Below are 23,996 nucleotides of genomic sequence, written 5' to 3' on the forward strand. Positions count from 1 at the left end.
CCTACTAAGTCTCATCTTGCCCTGTGGTGAGGGATAGAGGAGAGCCAATCAGCCAGCAGCCCCTGCTGCCTGCCTGGGGATGACTCCTGGCCCAACTTGGCTGAAGTCTGTCTGGCTGGCCAAAAAAAATCCCTTGGTTGGCCAGTAATCAGGCCCAGGCTTGTAGGGGTAGGGATTCAAATTGTACCCAAATTTCCCATATGGAATTAATCTGGGTTTTGAATAGAGGGATTAATTTGAGCTAATTGAAGAGGTGAGTGATACTGGTTCATTCCTTAGGGTAGACCTTTCTGGGGGTGGGGAAATAGAGAATCCCCTGCACGTTACCACTCATCATGCACTGTTCCCTCTGCAACATTGAGGTCAGGACTATGCATATGTCACCTCTATAGGAACTGGAGTGGGGGGAGAGGGTAGAGAAGGGCAGGGCTTGGCTGTGATTATGGGAATAAATAGTCCACAGCAGCAACTCCCCAACCCCCCCAAAAAAGAAGAGAATGAAAGGAAGAGAAATGGAGGCACCCATTATAGACTGCTTTCTCAATGAGCATAGCCATAAAAAAAGAAGAGATATAGGATGATAGTGAGGATAGACTGATTAAATGAGGTATAGGGTTTGTTGTTTTTTTTTTTAAGAGTTGGAGAGACATGGGCATATTTGTAGGCAGTAAAGAAGCTGCCAGTACACAAGGAGAGATTGAAGAGTAATGAGAAAGTGGAGATGGTAGAAGGTGCAATCTGCCGGAGAAGACGGGATAGAATGGGATCAAGGGTACAAGAGGAGGGTTTGCCTTGGCAAGGAGAAGGGCAACCTTTTCAGGTGAGACAGGGTTAAAGAAGGGGAGAGTGATCAATAAGGAGCAAAAGAGATGGAAATGGTCAATACTACAGAATTAAGACTATTGGTTTAGAGATCATAGATAGTTGGTTTGTTTTACTAAACTGTTTTTCTTTAAAGTTTTTGTTACAAGGAGAGCTTTGCTGAGGGAGAGAGTACACACTTGTAAACAAAGGTGACAATAAAAGGCATCAGTAACAACAGTAATAACAATTGTAATAATAATAATTATGATAATAATAAAGTTCTATGTTCTAGGGTCCTTTCCAGCTCTAAGGGATCACCTTAACTCTTAAGTTCTGTGTTGTAATGTTCCTTCCAGATCCTCCCAGCTCTGATAGGCTAGGTTCCAAGGTCCCTCCCTAACATTCTATTTTCTAACATTCCTTCCAAGCTCTGACACAGGTTCATTGAAGTATCCACAAATGCAAAATAATTGTACACACATGATCAATAGAATGTGAAACAATGTTGGGGGAAAAAAATCCTTGTACTACCCATCACACTGGGTTATTATGGAGAAAGTAGTTTAGAATCCTTAAAAAGTACCGCAGAAATGTAGGCTATTATTACTAGCTCTGTACCTTGAACAAGTTAGTTTATCTCACTGAGCCTTCAACTCTGCTTCTATAAAATGGGGATAATAATACTTGTCCTACCGCCCTCACAGGGATTTTGTGAGGATCACAGCTGGTAATGCATATATGTTACCTTCTAAAAGGAAAATGCCATAAAGATGTCCATTATAATTACATCAGTCTTCCCAGAATGCAAGACTTTATTGATGCGGGTCTCACTTCCTCCCATGAAGGCCACATCCTCTTTATGACTTTGTAGATATTCTTTAAGAATTGCCAACGCTGAAAACTTCCTCACCTGTGGCCAAGTAGGTAATGGTCACCTCATGACCAAAAGGAGAACTTTGATGGAAGAAGGGTGATTCTTTTCCTTTGTTTCTTTTCAAAAAATTGTGAGGAGGGGAGGAAATATAAGTCCAGAGCTAGGATGTGAGACAACACTGAAAAAAAATCCTTAGGACGTACAGGTGGTGAATGTAAGGTTCTAAGGGCATTAGTTAGGATTGGGCCTCTTCAACTAGAATATAGTTCACCTCCACTGAGCCATAGTATCATCCTTCATGAATTAATATTTCTGGGAGCAAAGCTGCTTAGAAGAAGGTCCTTTTAAAAAGTTTAAAAAAAATAGGAAAGGGATAGATGGGCTGGATAGAGAAGGGAGCAAGATTTTTGTCTCCCAGAGGTCTTGTTTGCGTGACAGACATCATAAAGGATAAAAAAGAAAGTAAGCACAAAGTCTATGATGGGAGACTAGATTTCATAGTAGCCATAAAGAGAAAGGAGAAATTAAGGTGATAAAGTAAATCAGCACTTCATTGAAAAGGGTGCCATATGTGAATTTCATTCAAATTAAATGAGTAGATGGGCAGCCAAGATATATTCTGAACCAAATTCTTATATGGACTGGGGCTTAAATGGGAAAAAGAGAGAGAGAAATAACAATAAAATAAATTCAAAAATTTTTGGCTAGGGCAGGGAGAAGGAGAAGGAGAGGAAAGAATCTATGTGCAGTGATGGGGATCAAATAAAAGTAGCAAAATAAAATTCAGGAGCCAGGAGGGGGGAAAAGAAGAAGAAAAAAAATCAAATATATAGTGGAAATGTATATTAAATGTGTAGTGGAAAGAGTGTGAGCTGTGGAGTCAAATTATCTGGATTCAAATCCTGCTTCTGCTGTTTACTGCTTTGGAGAAGTACCTCTCCGAGACCTGTTTTCTCATCTATTATATTAGAGGATCAGACTAGATGACCCATAAGGTCCATTCAGATTCTAAATCTTGGATGGCATGATCCTCTCAACACAAAAGAATTAAAGGAAGAAAAACACAGACTTGATATTTATAACAAATGTGAATGGATCAAACTCCCCAATAAAAGGGAAGAGAATGATAAAATGGAGGGGGAAAAAACACCAAAACCAAAACCCAACAAACTGATAAGTACAAGAAATATGATTAAAACACAAAGATCCATATTGAATGAAAACGAGGGGCTGGAACAAAATTTCCTATGCCTTGGGCAAGTATTGCAACAATAAAAATTGACATGTCAAGAGAGAGAAACAGGGAAACTATATTTTGCTTAAAGGTACTATAGACAATGAGACAATATCATTATTAAATATTTCTGTCCCTTCAGGCCCTGTGTGTGTGTGTGTGTTTGTGTGTGTGTGTTGTGCAAGAGACAATCCATGAATCAAGACTATGTCCATTTAAGGGTACCAGAGATTGCCAGTTGACACCACAACGTGCCCCTTGTTCCATTTAAGAGCCCCTACCCTGGAGGGGCTCAAGAAGCAACTTGCCCTATAAGGCAAGAATGGAACACCTTCTCAGTGCCAACCTGCTGGATAGTGCACACTGGCCCTTCTGATCACCTCCAGGGTGTCACTGAACTTTTCCTAGGCATGCTCCAGGTAGGTCCCCAGCTGAGCAAAGTAGGCTCCCTCATTTGGGTTAGCAGGAGACCTGTGGCCCCTTTTCCCCTCCTAAGATCCTCTAGGGACATGACTGTATTAGTCACCGTGGACCAGAAGATCACAGATTTAAGTACCTTCGAGACAGTCTAATCCTAATTTTCTTACTTTGCAAACGAGGAAACCGGGGAAAGGAAGGAGAAGTAACTTGCCCAAAGTGACTCAGCTGTGCAGCTGGGATTCAGACCTGATCCTGTGATTTCCAAGCCAGGACTCTGTAGTTCATAACACCAGTCTTCCTCTTTCAGAACAAGACTGAGGTCCTGACCTTGGGATCCTCTTTCAGGAAAGCCCGGGGCTGAGCTGCCAAAGGAAAACTGGAAGGTTTCAGACAGAAGCTGGACCTGTAAGATTTGACTGAAATGTTTCGGAAACAGGGGGCAAGTTGGGCAACAATAGCTTAAAAAGATAATCAAGAACTTTAAGGTCTGACATAGCTAGGTCACAAAATGGATAAAGCACTGAGCTTGGCATCAGGAAGACCTATTTCAGACACTAATTATGTGACTGTGGGCAAATATTACTTCACCTTTTTCATTCTCAATTTACTCATTTATAAAATGACAGGGTGGGACTCTAAGGTCCCTTCCACCCATCCACCTATGGTAAGCACATTTGTTCCCCACCCCTATCACCAACTCTGTGAAATAAGGAGTGCAAGTATTATTATTATTATTATTATTATTATTATTATTATTTTAGTTTTTAAGCAATTGGGGTTAAATGACTTGCCCAGGGTCACACAACTATTATTATTATTTTTTTGCTAGGCAATGGAGTTAAGTGACTTGCCTGGGGCCACACAGCTAGTTATTGTCAGGTGTCTGAGGCTGGATTTGAACTCAGGTCCTCCTGACTCCAGGGCCAGTGCTCTAAGAGTGCAAGTATTATTTAGAGATAGCTACATACCGACTGGCCAACACTGGTCACATCATTTAGGTACTCTAGGCCTCCATTTCCTTATTTGTAAAATGGTGGTGTTAAGCTCACTGATCTCTTAGGTCCCCTGTATCTCTCAATGCTATGATTCTCCATTTGGGTAAAAAACTTAGGCTCATAAAGGAGAAATGATATGCCTACATTTACACAGCTGGTAAGGTACAGAGATATGGTTTGAACTCATGCCTGCTGACCCTAAGTTCTGATCTCCTTCCACTATTGCAATAACTTTTGCTTCTATAGAGGGTGGAGTCTGTTCAGTTTAACAAGGCTAAAGAGTGAACGTTTTTTTTTACAAATGTTTTGTTTGTTCTGGCTCTGAAAATCTCCCTTCATAGAAAGTGTGGACATCTGGATGACATTGGAATTGAGACTGGGATTGTTTCCTTTATTGGAGGGTGACTAATGTCATTTTCCTCTAGGCACTTGCTACCCTCCAGGTACCTTTACATAACCTTGAGAATGACTGATCCAGTCTTGGCAGGTGTGGATCTGAGCCATATCTTGGATTTAGGTTTAGACCACAGCTGACAGGTACAGATATGTAGAGAATAGAAGTGAGTTGGGAAACCTGCCTGGTGTGGACCAAGGGAGGTTGAAGTGATACCCAAGGGTAATTTGGGGGAGGAACAAAGTTGATTCTCTACCAACTCCAAGTGGTTTTCCATCCTACCCCATCCCCAACAGGCATCAGGGTTTGTATAACTCACAATAAATGGAGAGCGAGGTCCAATTTATTCGATTCAATAAACATTTATTAAATGCCTGCTATGTATGAGGCACCAGAAATGAAAAAAAAAACTAGGGAAAAAACAAAGACAAATATATGACTCTCTCTTAATGTTTGTTGAATTAATGAATGAATCTAGATCAACCATGAATGAATCAATTAGTTCTCAGTGTGGCACTTAATGTTTATTTCTTTCCATATATATGAAATATGTGTGGGTTATAAAGACATATATTATTTGTGTTTGTATATATAATATACATTTGTATGTATGTACATATACACGTTTACTACATATAATATTATATATGTGTAATTGGCATTGTGACACTGGGCAAGTCACATTCTCTCTGAGCCTCAGTTTCGTTGTTTGAGAAATGCAAATAATAATGCTTACACTAACTACATACTTCACAAGGTCATCAGATGGAAAGCTCTAATGAAAACCATTCCAGAACTGGGAGTTGTGATTATTAAGTGACTTGGGAGACACCAGCAGCCTCAGCCCTAAAGTGCCAGTCAGGTTGTAGAGACAGAACATCCCCACAGGATTCCCTGAGAATGGTCTCAAAATAACATGGCAGCAATAAACCACCACCATCTTGAAAGAATTGTGATTTCAGGTCCCCCAAAGGGCAACAGATACATGACCATGACAATGGTGGAGGGCCTTGAGTTAATGCCACCAAGGTGGAGGGTCTCTAGTTGAAGAAATTGGGGATGGTTTGCCTGGAAAAGAGAATGCTTAGGAGGGACACAGTAGCTATCTTCAAGTATCTGAAAAGCTGGCCAACAGTTTGCTGAAACCAAGGTTACACCATCAATTAGCGAAGATGATAACAAATAGAAAGAACTAACTTTAGTGGAAATGGAAAGAGTCAGGTACAGGAATAATTTTCTGTTAGTGAAGCTATGAACTGGTATGATTATTCTTGAAGTCATTTTGAAAATTTGAGAACAATACTCGTGCTCTTTGACCAAACAATTCCACTGTTGGGCATATTCCTCCAGAAAAGCAAATGACAGAAATTCAATTCCCACAATCCCTCACCCTCACATGGGCAGCATCACTCTTTTCCCTCCCCACTCAATTCCTCTGAGGTGGGACTTTCATTCTAGTTAATCCTTCTGCTCTGCCCTTCAATGGATCATTGCATCAATCAATCAATCAACAACTATTTATGAAACATCTACTGTGTACCAGGTACTGCGCTCATTTCTGGGGATATAAATACAAAAATGGTTTTCCTCTCAAACTCTATGGGTAGACAACAGGAAAAGTAAATGCCTGAGGCCTGACTTCTTAGACTAGACACAGTCTTCCTGCTCCAACTAAAATTGCTGATTCATTGCAAACAATAATCCAGGTCCATATTTTTTTTTCTCTCCCTGTTCTGGGAAGCTACATAAAATGAATCAATGAATTTATTCAGCTCAAGCCCCCAGCCAGGAAAATTGCTCTGACATACATATACACACACACACACATACACATACACACAAACACACATACATGCACACATACAAAATAGATGATAGATATCACATAATTATATGTTCATATATGATATTGTTAACCCATTTTGTTGTGTTTGATTCTGATCCCATTTATGGGGTTTTCTTGGCAAAGATACTGGAATGGCTTGCCATTTCCTTCTCCAGGATTCCCATTTTACGGTTGAAAAAACTGAGGCAAACAAAGGTTAAGTGACTTACCTAAGGTCACATAGCTAGTAAATGTCTGAGGTTGGATTTGAACTCAGGTCCTCCTGACTTTATGCCCAGCATTCTATCTACTGTGCCACCTAGCTGCCCCAATATATAATGTAGGTAATATAATATATCATTACATATTATATTGATATTTATATATTATATAATTATAAATATTATATACATTATATATAATAGGTATGACTATATAATAGCTATAAATAATATAAAAATTATAAACTATTTTATCACTATTATATAGTATTAACTAAAATACATACATATGTTATATGTGATTAATTATATTTGTGTATACACATACACACACATATATAATAGTTGTGAAATCTCTCTCTTCCAGGTATTCTTCCTCACGTCCTTTTTTCTTCTGCATTTGAGTAAGGAAACACAAAAATAAGTAGTACAATGGTTACTCACATTTATCTTAGAGAAATCTGATCTAAAACAGAAGGGGTGGATGGGTGGGGAAATCATACCTCTCCTGGGAAAGGACCATCAGGGAGAAAAGTGAGGAGTCACTAGTCTTAGATCTGCCTCCCTGGATAAGCTCAGCAAAACCTAACTAACCCAACATGTCTCACGGTCCCAGAGCACATTACTATCGACTGCATTGCTCCATTTCCGTTCCCGTTTCCACGCTTATATCAAGCTGCTAATACCTAGTGTGACTCATTTGGATCTAGCCCTTAGAACGCATCTACGCTAAGGCTTAATCTGCTCAGGACCCAGGAGCCAGAGATCTGATGCCTGCCCCTTCCCAGTCACTTTTATGCTGCAGCACTGCAGCATAAAAGTTTCCTGGATCCCTATCCCTCATTCCCCATTCTTTAGTAGGCAAGTCAGAGAATATATCCATTTCCATAATCCAAATCATCCCCACTGCCTTTTCTTGTTAGTGACAAGGCAATCTCCTGTGAATGCCATGTCAAAAACTTGTCTAAAAACTCTCTAAGTTTAAGCCCTGAATGGCACTGTGTATTATACTGGTCCTCATTGACATCTGTTGTCCTATAACTGCCACCCTTGTGTGGTATTGCCACTCTTCCAAAAATTATTCCCTCCCCTTCTGCCCTGAACCAAGGCTTCTGCTCTCCTAGTCTTCCTCACTGCTACTTATCAGGGCTGCTTCTTGGGGGTACCTCCTGCTTTACTATTTCTCTCCTTTTTTTTTAATTAGATTTTTTTATCATTACATCAAAGTCAACTTATATCCACCCCCTTTATGTATATTCCTTTAACATGGTGTAATAACAATACAGTTCTCAAGAGTTGCAAGTGTCATCTTCCGTTGTAGGGATGTAAACAGTTTGCCCTTATTAACAACACATTGTATCTTTCTGTCCCATTTACCTTTTTATGTCTCTCTTGAATCTTGTACTTGAAGATCAAATTTTTTGTTGAGCTCTGGTCTTTTATCAGGAAGGTATGGAAGTCCCCTATTTTGTTGAATATCCATCTCCTCCCCTGAAAGATCATGCTCATTTTCGTTGGGAAGATGATCCTTGGCTGCAATCCAAGTTCTTCTACCTTACAGAATATCATGTTCCATGCCCTACGGTCTTTTACTGTAGAAGCTGCAAAGTCCTGTGTAATCCTGACTGTGGTTCCATGATATTTAAATTGTTTCTTTCTGGCTGCTTGCAGCCAGGTCTCTTTGACCTGGTAATTTTGGAATTTGGCTATTACATTCCTTGGCATTTTCAATTTGGGATCTCTTTCAGGAGGTGAGTGGTGGATTCTTTCTGTGGCTATTTTACCTTCTGGTTCTAAGAATTCAGGGCAGTTTTCCTTTATGATTTCCTGAAGGATACTGGCCAGGCTCTTTTTTTCATTGTGATTTTCAGGTAGACCAATAATTTTTAAATTGTCTCTCCTGGATCAATTTTTCCAGGTCAGTTGTTTTACCAGTGAGGTATTTTACATTTTCATCTATTTTTTCATTTTTTTTTGTTTCTGTTTGACTGATTCTTGCTCTCATAGAGTCATTAGTTTCCATTTGTCTGATTCTAATGTTTAACAATTTGTTTTCTTCTATTAGATTTTGTACTTCCTTACCCAATTAGTCAATTGTATTTTTAAGGGATTTGTTTTCTTCAGTGTACTTTTTTCCATTTGGTCAATTGTGTTTTTTAGGGACTTGTTTTCTTCAGTGTACTTTTTTTCCAATTGGCCAATTGTATTTTTTAAGGACTCTTTTACCTCTCTCATTTGACTTTTAAAATCCTTCTTGAGCTCTTCTAAGAAGGCTTTTCAGGCTTTGGACCAGTTCATATTCCCTTTTGAGGTTGCAGATGTGGGTTTGTTGACAATGTCATCCTCTTCAGAATTTCTGTCTTGATCTTCTCTCTTCTCATAATATGAATCTATGGTACATTTCTTTTTATTCATGGTGTTTCTTTATTCCCTGGCCTTTAAAGAGATTGAGCTCTCCTGCTGGGGAGCAGAGGGCTCTGACCCAAGCTTCTTGTGTTGGGAGCCTAGGTCTTGGTCACTGGCTTTGTGTGCTGGGGCCTCCGATGTTGGCAATTGGAGGCTGTAGGGTTATGGCAGCTTACCTGGTGTTGGGCTGGAATCAGCAAGACTGGAACTTTCGGACAACTCTAGGTTACTTTCTTCAGCTCCTTTCAGATGAATGTTCCAGGGTGTTTATCCACCTGGGGCCCTTTGTAATGCTGCTTCCCTTATATATTTGCTGAGGCACTGGGAGACCCATTTGCTGTAGAATGTCCAGGCATCAGGATCGCCTCCTGGTGTGCTAAAGTGGGGCTCTCCACTAGCTGGTTGGGGCACCTCCCTTTCTGTACTGCTTCCCTTCCCCCAGGGCAAAAGGGGCCTTTTCAGTTAATCCCTCAAGCTACCTGGTCTACTGCACTGCTGCTCCCTGTCTTTCTTCTGGTTCAGCTGTTCCAGGGTTTTTCCTAGGACGGTATTTTCTGGGCTTCCAAAAGTTGATAGGGGAGGGTGAGATCGACTACCTTTTTACTCTGCCATCTTCTCTCCTGGTTATTACTTCTCTCCTGTTTGACTCTGTGACCCCCACCATGAAGTTTTCAGTAGGGGAATGTGATAGCTCTACTCCTACCTTCTTCTTGGAGCATCAAATTCCAGACCACCATACAGTCCTCCTAAGTGAGATTATCTAATCACTCCAAAGAATTTGCCTTAACTATCCACAAAGGAAAAACCAAGTGGATGAAAAAAAAATTGGCCTTTGTCCAGATTATGATACACAGATATATACTCATAGCATTAGTTTGCTGATCAGTACACATACTTTAAACAGGTCCTGAAAATGGACAACGAGCTAAATCTACAATTTAACAAGAGAAGGAAAAGAGAGGACTGAGGTCTGTGTTGTCTTTGGAAAATTGTGCAAGACCTTTAATGAGCCAAAGATTCTCCCTAAGACAAAGGTCCATCTTTATAACATTTATATTTTACTCCCAATGACTATGAGTGGAGGGCAGATAGATGGCTGCCTGAACGAGAGGCAGACCACCCAGAAGCTCCACACCTACTCAGCAAAAACCTTAAACTTACACTAGACAGAAAAATGACCAGAAATCCAATGAGAAGGGCTGTGCATGCTCCTCCTGTGGGCTGGCTTCAGCACCAGTGAGTTACCCCAAGTCTCCGGGTTGCACTAGGTGCCCAACCCGAGATGAGGGACTGCATGTGGCAAGACTTTGAGTGGGTCCACATGGACCAGCCACATGCATACCACCACCAGGAGATCATGGCCAAGTATCCAGAATTAAAATCTTTGATGAAACCAGATTATGACTTGATATGGATTGTAATTTTGACGGTCCTTGCACAGGTGTTTGCATTTTATTTAATAAAAAGACTTGGCCTGGAAATGGGTTATATTCTGGATTTATGCCTTTGGCATCTACGTTAGTCATTCAATGACTTTAGCTATTCGTGAGATCTCTGACAACCTTGCATTAGTAACCACAAGCCTCTATGGAACTGGTGGTTTGGAATATTTGCAAATCTTCTTTTGGCACTTCATATTTCTTCAAGATATTAGAGGTGAAGGGGGCAGCTAGATGGTACAATGGATAGAGCAACCTTTGTGCCTCAGTTCCTCATCTGTAAAATGAGCCCAAGAAGGAAATGGCAAACTATTCCAGTATGTTTGCCAAGAAAACTCCAAATGGGGTCATGACACATACTCAACAAGAACATTCTTTAGCCAATCTTTTATGCTTTTTGACCAATGTGTATCAAGCCCAAGCCAATTTCTTATTTGGAAGTTATCAATCTGTTGACTCAATTGAGTCTTGACATTTTGATTTATTTTTTCAAAATCAAATCTCTTGCCTTTGTGTTTGCAGGTTCAGTAATTGGCCTAGGTTTGCACTCAATTTCTGAATATTCCATAGCCAAACATTACATATGTATATGTATATTTTAAGTGTATTTTTAATATACAGCAAATGTCAGGGTTTTGTTTCATTACCCATTTTGCTATCTTTTTTCATTTTATTGAATTATTTAAACCATTCACATTTAAGGTTGTGATTGTATTTTCATCTCTTTATCTTTTTTTTGGTATCGATTTTTATCCCTTCCAAGTCAACAAACATTTATTAGGTGCCTACTATGTGCTAAACACTGTAAAATCAAAGAAAGGCAAAAATAGTCCCTGCCCTCAAAAAGTTCACAATCTAATCTTCTAAGTTTTGCTCACAGTACTTTGATATTATTCTAATCCCATACACTTTCCCCTTCCCTGTCTATCCTGTTTATCTACCTTATTCTAAATTCTTCAATGTTACTTAATTGCTAATTTCTCTATCTTTTTATTTAATTCTCCTCTTTTTATGATCTTTCTCTTTCTCTGTCCAATTAAGTATATAACTTGAAATCTTACCTCCCAGTTCCAATTTCTTAAAGTATCATTCTTTGGCTACATACTTTTCCAAAAAGTTCTCTTTTGCCCTTCCTCTTATATCTTTTCTAGTCATTTCTGAATTCCATTCTCCATCCTGTGAGCCATACCATTATTTGCTCCTTTTTTATTCTTTCTGCACCCTAACCATGAGGCTAGCGTTACTGAAACACCAAATTTGCATCCCTTCCTTCTCTATCTTATTTCTATGTTTTTGCTTGTGTAGAGCATACCTCACTCTTTTTTTTTTGCAGAGGTGGGGGAGGTCTGTGTCTCACTCTTAGAAATGTTAATTCAAAAAAAAATAGTAAGGTCTAATGGAAACAATATCATGGGGTAAGTAAAAAAAATCCAAATTCCATAAGATTAGGGATCACCTATTTAGTCAACAAGTATTTATTAGGAGCCTACTATATGGAGGCACTGTGCTCAATGTGTGGGATATTGTAAAATAATAAAAAATAAAACAGCTTTGTTCTCAAAGAGACAGCATGCAAGCTGCTATGTACAAAAAAGATAGAGGATAAACTGGAGATGAGTAACAGAGTGAAAGTGCTAGCATCTCATCCATTGTGTTTGTATCTCTAGCACCTAGCAGAGGAGCTGGCATACAATAGGTGCTTAATAAATGCTTGTTATGGAGTGATCATGGTAAGGGAAAGGGGTAGGGCCAGCCCTCATAATTTAGGATATACAGAGAAGGAGATGATCCCTAATCTCAAAGAATTTATATTCTTTCACTCAGCATTCTTAAGGCCAGGTTATCCTATCTGTGGGTCTATCTCTAGCCTGGTACCCTACATGCCCTCTGCCTTTGAGAATACATATTTTCTCTTTCCTGGGGTAGGAAGATACAGTCTTCAGAGGAATAGCCCCTCAGAGAAAGTGGTTTCTCAATGTGTAGATTGCCCCAAGGGCAAGAGACATTTTAAAGTCTTATCTCTTACAAAAGATACATGCTCATTTCCAACACAACCACCACCACCACCACCACTACCACTATCCCCTGAATATCCTATATTGATGTTCCTCCTTTTCCCCTTTCAGGGCAAGACTCTCTCCTTCTACTACCCCCCCATCCCTGTATCTCTCTCCTTCATTGCCTTTATACTATTCTCCTACAGCTTCTACCTTTGTTGAGAATGACATTATTACAGTATTGATTTCTCTTGACTGAAGAATAATCATGGATTATTCATATTGATATTGTTTCACATAGCAAGTGTTTTTCTCCAGATTGTTTGCAAAATTTGGTGTTTGCTACTGAAATTGTGAAATTGATCACTACATTCCTTATAATTTCAAGTGTAGGGTTTTTCTCTGGCAGCAATCTCTGGATGCAGTCAATTAGTGCTGTGTGTTTGTATTCAAAAGTTCTAGTCAATATTCTTCTATTATTTAATACAGTATGAAATTCAGATCTTTTGATTTGTCATATTTTTCTGAGTGACTTATAATTCTAATTTGTCTCTGTAAATTGATCAATCAGAAAACATTTAAGTACATACTAGTCACCAGGCATGCTTAAGCACTGGGGATACAAAAGAAGGGTAAAAGACAGTTCCTGTTCTCAGGGTGCTACAGTCTAATGAGAAGACAATATGCAAATAGCTATGTACAAACAAGCAATATACATGATAAATAGGAAATGATCAACAGAGAGGAGGCACTAGAAATAAGAAGGATTGGGAAACGTGTCCTGTAGAAGCTAAGATTTTTATCTAGGACTTGAAGAAAGCTAGGGAAATTGGGAGGTAAAAATGAAGAGGGAGAGCATTCCAGTCATATGGGGGAAGGAGTGGGTGGGAGATAGATTGTCTAACTCAAGATGCAGCAGTAGGACCAATGTTACTGGGATGGGGAAAGTTTGTTAATCATTGAGGAAAGAGTTTAAATTTATTTCCGCTTTCCATAGGTGTTTGGCCTCAGGGTGGGGTCCTCTTTGGGCTTTAAACAGGAAAAAAAAGTACTTGGAATTAAAGGAATAGTGTCACTCCCCTTCCTCCAAGGCAGGCAAGCAGGTTGGAGACCTGGCCCAGTGGAATGCTTTTTGCTTCCCCTTCCCCCAAAGTCGAGTTGCTTTAGCTTATTCAGTATCTGAGTATCCATTTAAAATTTCTATTTCTCTGAGGAGTTGGCAGAATTCTATTTTTAACAGGGAAGTTTTGGTTCATTTTACTTTGAGGTATAATACTTTTCACAATATTCTGTCTTCTCTTTAAGGTTTTACTCATTCTTTCTTCTGTCTCTTTCAATAGGTTATTGCTCAGGATTTCTCCCTTGACTTTTTGTGTTTCCAATTTCATGTCTCTGGTTCTACTCCTCATTCTTTGGCTCTCCTTGCTTTCCACTGCTACCCATGCTCCAAGGCTGGGTGTTATGATTATTCTCCCATTGGGAAGGTGTGAGAGCCCATCCAGTGCCATGTCAGGGGCATATGAGGACCGGTGGATTTCAAGTCCCCTGTCCTTCAAGCATGGAAATTCTTTCCCCAGCTGGCATTGCCCTGATCTTGCCTTTTACTTACAACCTCCTCTAGTTAGTTCTCCTTACTTTGAGGCGGCTAGACAGAATCAGTGTCAGCTACTTCTTATATAGCAAAAGGTGGTTTAGGCTGAGGCACTACTGTGAGAAAACTGAGTAAGGATGCTCAGAGTCCAATGCTGAAGCACAAGTCTGTAGGATGGGTTGGGCTCACTGTATCTAACACAGAGAGTGGGTTGGGGGCAGAGAATCTGATGAGTTAGAGTTCTGACTATCTAAACTCTGTTATTCAATTATTTTTTGTTTTAGCTTTTCTTTTTTTTAAATTTTTAAATTTTTATTTTTAAAAATTTATTTATTTTTCGTTTTCAACATTCGCTTCCATAAGATTTAGAGTTCTAAATTTTCTCCCCACCTCTCCCCTCCCCCACCCCAAGACAGCATGCAATCTGATATAGGCCCTACATATATATTCATATTGAACCTATTTTCACATTAATCAAGTTATAAAGAAGAATTGGAACCAATGGGAGAAACCACGAGAAAGAAGAAACAAACAAAAAAAAGAGAGATACCAAATAATGTACTTCCATCTACATTCAGACTCCATAGTTCTTTTTCTGGATGTGGACAGCATTGTTCATTCTGGGACCCTTGGAGTTGTCTTAGATCCTTCCATTGCTGAGAAGAGCTAAGTTTATCAAAGTTAGTCAACGCATAATGTGGCTGTTACTGTGTACAGTGTTCTCCTGGTTCTGCTTGCTTCAATCAGCATCAGTTTATTTAAGGCTTTCCAGGTTTTTCTGAAGTCTGCTTGCTCATCATTTCATATAGCACAATAGTATTTCATCACAATCATATACCAAAACTTGTTCAGCCATTTTCCAACTGATAGGCATCCCCTCAATTTCCAATTCTTTGCCACCACTAGAAGAACTGCTATAACTTTTTTTTTACCTGTGGGTCCTTTTCCCATTTATATGATCTCTTTGGGATACACCCCTAGAAGCACTATTGCTGGGTCAAAGGGTATGAACATTTTTGTAGCTCTTTGGGCACAGTTCCAAATTACTTTACAGAATGGTTGGATTGGTTCACAACTCCACCAACAGTGTATTAGTGTTCCAATTTTCCCACGTCTTCTCCAGCATTTATCATTTTCCTGTTTTGTCGTATTAGCCAATACGATTAAAAAAAAAAAAACAACACTACTGTGGATACTGATTATCTTGTGTGTTCAGCTTTAATTGCTGCTCAGCTGGTACATACTTTCTTTTTCAGAGATTTGGGGGTTGGAGAAGTTTGAAGAAAACAATTGCCATCTTGCCAACCATATGATCCCACAAGTTTTATTACAATGGGAGACTGAGGGAAAAAGTCTCCAGATCACCAAAAAGAAAGTTTGGCCTTTGGGGAGGAAGAATCTCCTGAAGATGTCTGCCCCCTGGGACAAAACCCCAGTGGCCCCACACTAGTTATAATTTTGGGTTTCATTACTGCCCATTTCTTGGATTTTATCTGCTATGAATTTTGCCAGCATGAATAGGACTACCAAATGTCTGTACTAGTGGCAAGTACTTCCCTTGACTTTTGAGGTTTTTCCTGGAGGACTCAAGAAAAGAGCATTGCAATTAAAATGTATTTTTGCTGATTTGCTCACCCTGATTTTATTTTATTTTTCAAAGCTGTAAATCTAATTATCCCTCCTTCCATCCCAGCCTCTGACTGGTAGACAAATTGCCCCCTTCTCCCTTTTCCTTTGGCTCTAGACCCCTGATTTTCCTCTTTTTCAAAGGCCTCATTCAAAAGGCAATGTAAGCCCTATATTTGGATTGACAAGGAGAGTCACCAAGAGTATGGGCCTGGTACAATGAGGGCTACCAAGCAGTTTGGTGCCCTGGGAGCCTCCTGTTTCCCTATTTGGAGCCTCAGTGTCTGCCTATGTAAAGCTGGGGTGGGGAGTGATGGGAAGGGGAAAATGAGGGTGGAATAAGTAATCTTTTTTCTTTAAAAAATCTTTTGTTGTTGTTGTTGATAACTTTTGTTTTGTATGTTGCTTTGACTTTCAAATATTTGCTTCTTGGGGGCAGCTAGGTGGCGCAGTAGATAGAGTACCAGCCGTGAAGTCAGGAGGACCTGAGTTCAAACCCGGCCTCAGACCAAACACTTGACACTTACTAGCTGTGTGACCCTGGGCAAGTCACTTAACCCCAATTGCCTAAAAAAAAAAGAAAAAGAACAAAAACAAATAAATAAATAAATAAAACAAATATTTGCTTCGCTTATCGCAGGCAACTCCTTATCCTAGGCAACTATTCCTCTTAACACAAAATAACAAAAGAGAGGAAGAAAAAAAAAGTAGTTAAGCAAAACTAGTCAACACCGTTTGCGTTGTATATGCAATATTTTGAATTTTTACTGCCGTGCATAAGTTCACTTCCCTTGGCAGTATATTTCCCAGGGATGTACGCATTGATAATGAGGTTGACACACCCATTGACAGAGTCTCTTCTACTTGTAGCATTCTATACTTTAAAGGTCTTGCCAGCACAAATACACTACTCTCTCATTTCCTTCCCAGGACAACACTCTATGCTGTAAAATCTTTTTTTTCTTTTGGCTCTGAGACCTATTATTCTAAGGCCCCATCCAACTCTGACTGTCCCTCCCAGTTTTGACTTTCTGTGTTCTAAGGGCCCTCCCAGCTCTGACATTCTGTGTTCTAAGGGCCCTCCTAGCTCTGACATCCTGTTTTCCAAGGCACTTCCCAGCTCTGACATTCTGAGTTCCAAGGTCCTTACCAGCTCTAGGAAAAGTCTAAGTCCAAAGACCCCAGGGCAACTTTCTCAAATGAGTTCCTTCTTTTCGTCCCACTCAGACATGCCTGGAAGCAGCTTGATTGTTCTTTCTTGTGAATATCAGCCTTTGAGCAACCAAATGTCCTCCTTACTATAGTTTCATATTTAAGCCATCACTGCCCATTGGCCTCCCCCCATCCCTCCACCTCACCTTCTTGTCACTCACTTCCTTGTTTCTGAAAAATGGCAAGTCCCTGTTTTATTTCTCAGGGACCAAAATCCAGCAGCCTTCCATCTGGGTCATTATAGCCAGAAGCCCTTTACTCTCAACTCAGAGACTGAACTTCATTTTATCTATCTATCTGACTATCTTTGTATTGTCTAACTATGTATAGTAATTCTGAACTAGGCAAAAATATATGTGGGGGGGGGACATGCATATACAATATACAAACACACATGTCAAGATCAGAATAACTATATAATTGTTAGTCATATATATTATTCTCATCTTGAAAACACCAACATTAGCATTTCCATATACAAGGAGCAAATAAGTTTAATTGTCTATGAAAACTATATCTCTATTACATATAATTTGTTTTTTTAAGGCTATAATAAATTCAGCACTTATTTCAAAGTTGCCATAATTTTCCTTATCTTCCTCTGGACTTCCTTCTTTTCTCATCCATGAATTTAAAAAAAAATGCTTCAATGTCTCTCTCTCTCCCTTCTATCTTACTTCATTACTATTATGCAATACCTTATCCAAAAAAAATTTTCAAAACAAAAACACTCCTTTGTAACAAACAAGCATTGTCAGGCAAAAGAAATCCCCACATTGGCCATGCTTCCCAAAAGTATGTCTCATTCTGACCTTTAGTCCTTCATCTCTGTCAGGAGAAGGGAAATTTGTTTTTTGTTTCATCAACAGTCTTCTGGAATCATGGTTAGTCAGCATATTGATAAGAGTTATTAATTATTTCAAAATTGTTTTTCTTTATAATTATATAACATATACATTTATCTTCTGGTTTTGTACTTTGTATCAGTTCATATGAATTTTCCCAGATTTCTCTGAATCCATACCTTTATTTTTTATGGGGCGAATTACGTATGTCAATGTGATGGAATACTATTGTACTCTAAGAAAATGATGAGGGGGATGGTTTCAGAGATACCTAGGAAGACTTGTATGAACTGATTTGAAGTGAAGTGAGCAGAACTGGGATACCAATATATCCTATAGCATCCACATTGTATAAACAATTAATTCTGAAAGATTTAGGAATTCAAATCAATGCAATCATCAAACATGATTCCAGAGAACTGACAATGAAGAATATGGATAATCATGGTGGCACGGTGGAGAAGTAATGGACTAATATGAAGAATAAGATGCACATTTTTAGGTTTAGCCAATGAGGAAATTTGTTTTGTTTGACAAGACTTCTTTCCTACGAGGTTTTTGTATTTCCTGCCCCCCTCCCCACAATGGGGAGATGGTTGAAGTGGGATTCGGGTAAAAAATAATAAATGTTTGATGAATGAAAAAATTAAAAATATATTTCTTATGGTAGAATAATATTCCAATATTCCATTATATTCCTATACCATAATTTGTTAAACCATTACTCAATGGCTGGGCACCCCCTTAATGTTTCCAGTTCTTTGCTACAAGGTGCTGCTGTAAAGATTTTTATAACATGGATTGTTATCCTCTGTCTTTAATCTCTTTGGGAAATATGCTTAGTAGTGATATTATTGAGTGAAAGGATATGCACAGTTTAGCGACTTTTTGGAGACAGATCCAAGTTACTTTCCAGAATGGCTGAACCAATTTACAACTCTACCAATAGCACATTAGTATGGCTGTCTTCCCATAGCCCTTTGAACAATGATTATTTTCCTTTTTTGCCGTTTTTGCAAATCAGATGATCTTCTTCTCCTTTTCCTCCTCCTCCTCCTCCTCCTTCTTCTTCCCCACCTTCTTTTGTTCCTCCTTCTCCTCCTCTCACTCAGGCTACAAGTGCAATTGTCATTGACAGATCCCACTACTGATCAATATAGCAACTTTGCTCCATTTCTGACCTGGCCTTCTGCTCCAAGGGACTTATTATATTGATGCCAGAGTTAGTGCAGACAGCCAATCAACTTTAGCTCTACTAGAGTTTAGAACTCTTAAACTCAAGTGATCCATCAGACTCAGACTTCCCAGAAGCAGTAGTGACAGGTATGTGCTACCACACCCAGCTATAACTTCTTTTCTAATATTTTATTCAACAACCTTGAGTTGATATTTATCAGGGATGTTGGTCTATAGTATTCTATCTCTGCTTTTTCTATCCTCAGTTTAGGTAGTAAGGCTATATTTGTATCAAGGAAGGAACTTGGTAGGATCTCTTCTTATTTTTGCAAAAAGTTTAAGTAATATTTGGTTTAATCGGTTCTTGAATGTTTCATACAATCATACAATATTCTATACATAATGTTTCATGTAATGCTTCATACATAAATCCATCTAGTCCTAGTTTCCTTTTGAGGAGTTCATCAATGGCTTGTTCACTTGCTTTTTATGAGGCAGGGTTACTTAAATTCTCCTTTTCTTGTTCTGTTCATAGTTCTGTGTTTTATATTTTATATCAATATTCATCCATTTGGTTTTTCACTTTCATTGGAATATAATTAGCAAAATATTTTCTAATAATTTCCTTTATTTTTTCCTGATTTTTTCTCAGTTTGCAGCTTTCATTTTTAATCCTGGCAATTTGCTTTTCTCCTCTCTTTTTAAATCATATTAGCTGTTTATTTAATTAGTTTTAAAAAGTTGCAAATTTCATCTATCAACTCAGTAGGTTTTTTTGCTTTTGTCTTGCTAATCTCTTCTTTGATTTTGCAGAATTTCTATTTTGGTGTTTATTACTCACCACAGAAACCAATTGTGAAAGATGTCAACGTATTATTAGCTGTGTAGGATACCACCGTCACCATGGCCACCTCCATTTCAGTTCACATGGACCTGCCATTTTACTACTCACATGACATTTTCCTCACAACCTCCCTGAGAAGGAGGTAGTATAGGTATTAGCATCCCTATTTAACAGGTGAAGAAATTGGAACTCAGAAGAATGGAGTAATTTTGCCACTAGCACACAGCTAATAAAGTGTCAGATCCCAAAGCCTATTTTTTTTTGTTTACATCATACTGCCTTTATGGCTGCTATTTTCTTTAAGCAATCAATCAACAAACAGTAGTTAAATGCTTGTTATGTGCAAGGCACTGTGCTGGGCACTGGAGAGTACAAATGCAAAGAATGAAATAATCCCTACTTTCAAGAAGTGGACATTCCAATCTCATCATTACCATCATCATTATCACTATCATTACTGCCAACAATACCATCACTGCCATCATTCTCACAACGTTATTATCACCATCACCATCCCAGACTCTATCCCTAACATGAACATCACGGTCATCATTATCATCACTACTAACAGGATTACTGCCAACAGTATCACACGACTGTTTCCATCATACCCATCACTATTACGATCACCATTATCACCATCACTACCATCACTTATCCCCATCATTGATGCCACTAACACTTTCATTCCTGTCACTTTTAATCACCACCCTAGAACTTCCCTCAGCATTTGAGACTTTCTCACACTGCATTATCCTTCCAACATAATGACCCACTTTTCCCACTGGTGAGTTCCCTTTGGGACTTCCATTCTGGGGGCAGGACCAGACAAGCCATGCTTCATTCCCTTCACAGCTATGCTTCTGTCACTATGGACTTCACCAACCCCAGTAACTCTTATTCCCCCCCCCCCTTTTATGTTGTCTTCCCTCATTAGGATGTAAACTTCTTGAGGGCAGGAATTATCTTTCTTACAAATTACCTTACAAATGGAAGCAAATTCCATTTGTATCCCCAGTGCTTAGCACAGTGCATGGCACATAGTAAGTGCCTAATAAATGCTTGTTATCTTACCTTGCCATTATAACCAACCTTATCAACACTTTCACTTCTACTAACACTATCTCTGGGCAAATCACTAAACCTCCCAGTGCCCCAGACAGTTCTCCAAGTCTATAAATTTCAAAGCATCTGCAGACCTGTATTGGTAAAGGGAGTTTTCTTCTTGAGGTATCACTAAACCAGTGAAATCACAAAAAGTGGTCATCTCAAGCACAGTTTCTGCTGTCTCCATCACCCTCACCATGACCAACAGTATCAGCCTCCAACAATCTCACTGTTACCATCACCAGCAGGATAATCACCAACACTACGCTACACTCAATTATCATCACTCCTGCCCTCCCCAATATTTCTGTATGCAGGCCTTCTATCCACTTCTCTTACTAGTAATCTGCCCATTTATGCACATCACAAACCCATGCCAGCTTTCCACTCATATCTGTGGCCTATGGATAATACAGTAAAGCACCCAAACCTACATTCCTTCAGAGTGAGCAATGTGTGAATTGGGAAATTTTGTGAATTCCAGATGCATGGGCTCCAGATTATGGTCTGAACATTCTGTAATCTTAATAACATGGTGGGCATTCTGTTTACTTTATTCAGGTTCTAAGTATTATCTCATTGTAACATGGGAATGTAAATAGATTCTGCAATTATGTCTTTTTTCCTCCCCTCCTTCCCATGTTTGTGTTTCCTGGGAGAATAAAAGAAGGATGTGAAAGGCACGAAAAAGACTGAGCACCAGAAACAAAGAAGACAGAGAGATTCAAAGGGTACCAGAATTGGAAAGGACCTTATAACATAGGATGTTAGAACATTAAAAAGTCAGATTTGGAAGCTACCTAAGACCCAGAATAAGAACACAGAATATTCTAAAATGAATCTTAGAATATAGAACAGCAGAGTGGAAAGGAATCTTAGAACATAGAATGTGAGAAATATGGAATTCTGTATTTAGAATATAGAATGTCAGAGTTCCTTAGGATGTAGAAGGGACCTTAGAGCATAGAACTGGAAGAGATCTCAGTACACATGATGTCACAGCAGAGGTGCAGAGGCGAAGGGTACCTAACACATAGAATATCATACTTTCTTCCCTCATCCCCCAGACTCAGTTAATTGCTGTTGGAATCTCTCACATTTGTCCTTTTGTCTCTACTCCAATGGCCATCACCCAAGTTCAGCCCTTCAATGCCTTCTTACCCGGACTACTGTAATAGCCCTCTCTCTAACTGGTCTCAGAATCTTAACTATAGAATCTTTGAGTTGGATGGGAATCAAAAACCATCTAGTCCAAACCAGACCTGAAAAAAATCCCCAATGAGAGAGAATCCCCCATCTCTTGAGACAGTCCATTTCATTTTTGGAGAATGTTATTACTAGGTAGTTTTCCCCAATATCAATCTAAATTTGACTCTTTGCAATTCCTATACATTACTCTTGATACTGCCTTCTGGGGCCAAGAAGAACAAATGTGATTTGTCCCTCCCTCCCTCCCTTTTCTCCCTCCCATGTGGGGAATCATACCCTTACCTGCGGGTGCTCTGCCCAAAAGAATATAAATTTTGATTGCTGAAACCTCGAAAGACATCTTGGGGTTTGGGAGCTAGATTTTTTCCCTCTTCCCTATTTATTTATGCTATCATTTTAAAAAAAACTGTGACAGTTAACTCTTTTGCCCTATATAATTTCATTTATGATTTCTTGCAATAGAGCTCTGGAAAACTAGGCTTTGATAAAGTCCACTGGGATTCAAAAGGAGCTACTGGACCATGCCTTAAACCCAAATCATTCTGGCTTTCACTGATTGGCCAATAATAGGTCCCAGTCCAAGCCTCGCTAGGTCATTGTTTGAGTTTTGATGGGTTTGAGTGTAAATAGCAATTGTTTCTGTTCTGGCCAGAAACCCTGAGGATCTTCCCCCTCCCAATTTGATTTTTTTTTTTTATGAATAGACAAACTAGGCCATCTTTTGCCTCATTTCTTACCTAGCCTTAAATCACTGAAAGGATGTTGCCTGGGAAAGCCCCTAACTTGAAAAGGCCAAGGTTTCCCACTGCATCTAGGGTCATCTTCAGTTATCCTGATCTATGTCTTGCCCATGGACTCAGATGACCTCAGAGGAGAGAGTGAGACTGATGACTTTGCATAGCCCTGCCTCACCTAAATCCAATTCACTTGCAAGTTAAGACTTCCCCCCTCCTGATATCATTGGTCCTCCTCAAGAATGAAAGACAAACAATATTCCTGATACTACCTTCTGGGGCTGGGAGGAACAAATGTAATTTCTCTTTCAGGGGACAGCCCCTCAAGTACTTAAATCAGGCCACTTTCAAGTTCCACTTGTTTTCCCCCACCCACTCACTCCAAGCTTTTCTTTTTTCAGGCTAAATAATTTCCTTCCCCTTTCTTCAATCCACTCTTCAAACTGCAAAAACTATCTTCCTGAGACACACTCTAACCATATCATTCCCCTACTCAATAATCTTCAACGACCTTTGACCCAGAGATGCTACTCCAAAGTATATCCCCCAAGGGGTTCAAAGACTGAAAGAAATAAGTCATAAACACCAAAACATCAATTTAAAAAAACTCTCATTGTGGCATCAAAGAACAAGAAACAAAATAGGTTCCCGTTCACTGGGGAATGGCTAAACAAATTGTATACATTAATTCAACAGAATATTATTGTGCCACAACAAGTGATTAATATGAAGAACTCAGAAAAATACTGAAAGACTTAAATGAACTGATTTAAAGTGAAGTAAGCAAAACCAGGAATATCTAGCTTTATCTATTTATCTATTTATACATGTATGCACATGTATTTGTATATGTGTGTGATATATAGATGTAGATATACACACATATACGCCTCAATGATGTAAATGGAAAGAAAAGCAAAACTAAACTGAATCTGGTATTGTCATGCTGACCAAGCTTGGCCCCAGAGAAGAACTGAGAAAAATCACCACCCTCTCTTCAGTACAAAGGTGGAGGACTATGGGTGAAAAACATTGCACATACC

General features: G+C 39.2%; 1 pseudogene; it reads left to right on the forward strand.

Annotated features, from left to right (window-relative positions):
• Positions 1-760: 760 nt before the first annotated feature.
• LOC114027383 overlaps positions 761-23,996 on the forward strand; it is a 40,542-nt pseudogene continuing 17,306 nt past the window's right edge.

This window comes from Vombatus ursinus, unplaced genomic scaffold, assembly GCF_900497805.2.
Source record: "Vombatus ursinus unplaced genomic scaffold, bare-nosed wombat genome assembly UNPS02014859.1, whole genome shotgun sequence".
Lineage (NCBI taxonomy): Eukaryota > Metazoa > Chordata > Mammalia > Diprotodontia > Vombatidae > Vombatus > Vombatus ursinus.